Source organism: Brassica oleracea, chromosome C6 (assembly GCF_000695525.1).
Source record: "Brassica oleracea var. oleracea cultivar TO1000 chromosome C6, BOL, whole genome shotgun sequence".
NCBI lineage: Eukaryota > Viridiplantae > Streptophyta > Magnoliopsida > Brassicales > Brassicaceae > Brassica > Brassica oleracea.
In genome coordinates, this window is record NC_027753.1 from 3,318,809 (window position 1) to 3,324,241 (window position 5,433).

Below are 5,433 nucleotides of genomic sequence, written 5' to 3' on the forward strand. Positions count from 1 at the left end.
CACTACCAAATTATTTACCAAGGAAATCATCGATGTGGGAACTGTCCAAAAGATTTGCGAGGACAATATTCAGGTACCTTCGATTGTCCGTCAACTTTTTAGCACATTGTCCATTAAATTTCATATTCATATTTATTAATTTGATTGCTTATGTAATGACTAGTGTAAATATATTCAGTAAAAAATAGTATATATACTCCATCCATTGTTTTTTAAATGACGTTTTAGAATTTGTATTTTGTTTTTGTTTTACTTGTGGTTTACAGAAATCTAAGCAAAAAATAATAAAGAATGACTTCTTTTACCCTTTGACTTAGATCTGCCGTAATGATGAAATAGAGCAAAATAATAAATACACAAGGTTAGAATAGGTTTTGTGTTAGTCTCCTAAATATGTCTGAAAACTTCTAAAGCGTCATTAAAAGTAGAACAGAGGGAGTATATATAAGTGAAAAAAGGAAACATAGTTTAATAAAACAAAATAATTAAATGAAATATATGAAAATGTAATGTAAATTTATTTTTAAGTTTAAAAAACAAATCTGACAACTAAATCTTGAAAATATTATTGTCTAACCCTTTCATATAAAAAAGTGAAAAATTTGTTTCTAAAAATAGAAAAAAAAATTTAGTATATCATTAACAAAATATAATAAAAATTATTTTTTATATGTTTTATTTCTTCATTTTCCATAGATCAAAGCTGCACAAAAACTTGATTTAGTTTTAACTAACTATTGATGCACTATAAGTTATCAATGATGGCATATAAAGCATCAATGGCAAGACTTTGACATTTGAAAATGGTATGACACAGATTTCGTTGCGATTTTGTTTGCGATTGGTTAAGAAATCTCCGACTGCGCGCAATTGGTTGAAGTATCCCGAAAACCCACTACACAAAACAAATTAAAACCGCTTTAACATAACCGACTTAATATATATAATAATGGTTATGTACGTTGTGTGAAACTATAAATACAGGACTATGAGTATGTGATGGATGCTGGATTCCCTAAAAAACAAATGCCAAAGTATTGGAAAGGAGAGAAGAATATTTACTGTGCTGGATTTTCCTGGAAAGGGATCGCCGGAGCTGCCCAAGATGTTATGTCCATCACCGAAGACATCAAATCTATATTGACAACCAAATATTAAAGTCTTTTTGAAATAAAGTAGGAACCATTGTCTCAGTTTTGGTTGAGTATGGTGTTTCATCTCAGTGTTCATGTCTTTAAGTGTCTTTTGTCTGTGGATGAGTCAGTATAATGGTCGCATATATTCATATATTGTAGATGCAGAATATATGCCGTTCATCCTACTAAAAACTATGTTTGATTCAGATATGTAAATTACTGTTCTTATCATAGTTGTTCTTATGTTAATGTCGACCAAGATAAATCCCGAACCAAACCACTACTGCCAATGTGCAATAGTGCAATGTATAATTTAATCTAGAGATAGTTCTAAACTTTTAAAAATATAAAAAAGAAACAAGATATGTTTTATAAATTTGTTTTTTGTACTTTATAACAAAAACTAATTATCTATCTAATGTTCTTAGAAAATATGGATCTAATCAAGACGCGAACATAACAACATATTGCAAGACTCATCACCTAAGGATCTTCACCAAATCTTATACAGCAAAGGCAACCACCAAATGGATCGGATTACATCATACACTTACAGAGAGTTGAACCATTTGGTTGTTCATTGAATTTTCCTTCTTCTTATTATACAAACAAAATAGTATTATTTTGATATATTGACCCGACTATAAAAATGCCGACCAGTAAATGAAACAAAATATTTAGTTCACTACATTAGGATAGCTAATATCTTATTGGACAATCAATTAATTAATTAATAAAAATTACAAAATATATTTGAGGTATTTTCTTTGAAACATATCTGGAGCTACTATTCTACTAGAAAAACAAGCACCAATGGTCGAGCATATAAATCTTCATACCTTCCATGAAAGGGGATCCTAGCCTTGGTGGCATTCTGTTTTAGCTGATAGAAAGCACCAGCCCTGAAAGTATCGGCACACTCTCGAGCTTGTCTGTACCCTTTCTTCTAATGATAATAAACATACTTCATACAAGTTGTGGTTTTACGAGCACCTAAACATTAATAGTCAGTAGTAAAATCACGCATACAATATTATATCTTAATCAACCACGAATCACAATTTTACAAAAACCTCACCTTGTAACCCAACAAATATATCTACACTAGGTTTAGCCTTTTGGGTGGAAATGCAGGCTTTCCTAGATCTAATATCCTACATTGTTCCCTCAAGATAGCCTGAAAGAGAAACAACAATACGAGCAATGCAATAAATAATCAATCCAATTTAATCAAATTCAAAAATAATAAATGCTTAACATCAAAAAAATTATATACTTATTTTTTTGGTTACCATATGTCGTTATATTTAATTCATTCTCTGAATTTGTGTAAGGCATGTATTGACGAAAGAGAGGTTACTTGGAGATGTTGATAGCTAAGGTAGGGTTATTTATGTACGGGAATTCCTCCAAGTATTGTTTGTTCGCCACCAAATTCTTTACTCGGAGAACTCCAGTCATCAACGTTGAAATTGTCCAAATATATTTTTTCTTTGTTCAATACATGCCCGTGCACAAATTCAGAGAATGAATAAATATAATGACATATGGTAACGAAAAAAAAGAATATTAAGAAGTTAGATGTTAAGCGTTCTTTTCTGAGAAATAATATATTTGTTTTCTTTGTTAAAGTTGGTGAAACCAAGGACATTAATAAGATTCATATATTGAACTAAACTATACAAAGATCGTAGGATTTAGCATATTATCATATGATACTATGGTCAATGGAGCTCAAAACTCAATAATCCAAACGATTTTTTAACAATGAATAGATAAAATGTCAATTATTGTTGAGAGGCATATCAGTAATTATTTCACACTGAAAAAAATAAAATCTAAACTACAATGTATAGGGTAAGGAACAAATTTTTGACTTCATACTGTGCAAAACATTGTTTTCGGTTTAAAAACCCTATTTTCTTTGTTCAATACATGCCCGTGCACAAATTCAGAGAATGAATAAATATAATGACATATGGTAACGAAAAAAAAGAATATTAAGAAGTTAGATGTTAAGCGTTCTTTTTATTAAAAGAATATATTTGTTTTCTTTGTTAAAGTTGGTGAAACCAAGGACATTAATAAGATTCATATATTGAACTAAACTATACAAAGATCGTAGGATTTAGCATATTATCATATGATACTATGGTCTATGGACCTCAAAACTCAATAATCCAAACGATTTTTTAACAATGAATAGATAAAATGTCAATTATTGTTGAGACGCATCTCAGTAATTATTTCACAATGAAAAAAATAAAATCTAAACTACAATTAGACATGAAAGAGAAGTGTTTTTAGTTAATATTTTCTAAACAAACTAGAGCAACATTTGACTAAATAAAAAATATATTCTAGTAGTTGCAACATTTGACTAAATAAAAAATATACTAAAATAATTTTTTTTTTTGAAAATATATTAAAAACATTGACAATATCTGATAAGAATATTTTTTACCTTTAAAGTCTGCACTGTACTGACTCGAATGCACAATATCATCAGTGAAAGTATCAAGCCCTCTCACAGCCAGAAGAGAATGATCTCTGTTTTTTTTTGTCGCAACCACCTGAAACCCCAACCAGTACCACAAACTCCAGAAGTTGAACTGGTTGGAGTTTGTGGCGGTTGCGAGTGGAGAGAACGGAGAAGGGTACATTCGGGCGGTGAAAGGGCTTGATACTTTCACCGGTCAGATTGTGCATTCTAGTCAGTACAAGTCTGGACATGACTTTAAAGGTACAAAATGTTCTTGTGGTCGAGGTGGAGATTATGGTTTGGAGATTATATGTGCTCTTAATAACTTGGATGCCAATACGGCTGCTACTACAATAAAAGAGGCATTTTCTGGCGGAATGGAATAGATTTAAGAAATCCTTAAGTAAAGTAATTAATGTCAGCTTTTGAACAAAAAAAAAAGTAATTAAGGTCAGCTTTTGTCTTTTAATTATTCATTTATGAATGTATAAACATTAAAGTTGTACATTTCTCTTACATGTCAAATTGTGGTTTAGATTTTTTTTTGTGTGAAATAATTACTAACTAGATCCTGACCCGCGCGCCCGCGCGGATATGAGTTTTCAGTTTTTAATTATTTATTTTATTAAATGATGTATTTGTAAAATTTATTCATATTATATTCATTAAGTAATTTTTTTTTTTGCATCTTAAACTATCTATTTTTTTACGAATGTGTGATATCATATAAAAAAATATAAAAAAATGAGTATACATAGTTAATTAGATAATTGTAATAACATAAATTTTTCTTTCGTTTGCGATATCATATAAATAATGATCCGCCCAGTTAACAAAAATCATGATTTGTTTTATGTGTAATATTTTTTTGACCATTTTCTTAAAACTATATTAAATTTTACATATTTTAATTAGAATATTTTTAATATCTTTACCTTTTTATTTGAAATGCAACTCAATATTTTTTTAAAAAATTATAACAAAATATTTAAAAAATATTTTTAGAATTTTTTTGAAAAAATTACATTTTAAATTAAAATTATCATAAAATATGATAAGTTTTGATGTAAACGAAAACTCATATTATGTAAAAAATAATGATATTCAATGATAATAACAATTTTAATTGATTATTTTTTAAAAAATACATCTACAAAAATATTGTTTGAAAGAAAATTCATTTCTCTTTCAAATATAAAATGAAAATATTATAATTAAATAAAAAAAACCCATAAATTTAGCAAATGACAACTAATTTATATTATGCTAAAATTTTTTTTCTAACAATTTATCAAATGACAATGAGTTATGAGCAAATAATACCATATAATTTTTAAAACCATAACCATTCTTAAATATTTTTTGAATAAATAATTATTTTTAAATTTAATCAACTGAAAATAATATCCGTACAATTGTGTGAGTCAAATTTTAGTTTTATTGATGCATGTTATATATTAGTGCTGCATGTTTTAGGTAACATTTTAATGATGCACGTTTTTAAAAATCTCCATTATTAAAATTATACACGTAAGGATAACTCATGAGTTTTTTTGGTTGATTAAATGACATTATGTCCAAATTTATTTAAGGATATTTCATTAAGGTAACTGAAAAAAACAAAAAATAAAATAGGAAGTTTAAATTCATTTAAACATATTTCATTAATGTAATTGAAAAAACAAGTAATAAATTAGGCAGTTTTATTCGTTTTAGGATACATTTACGAAAATATTTTTTGAAAGAAAATTCATTTCTCTTTCAAATATAAAATGAAAATATTATAATTAAATAATAAAAAATATAAATAAAAAC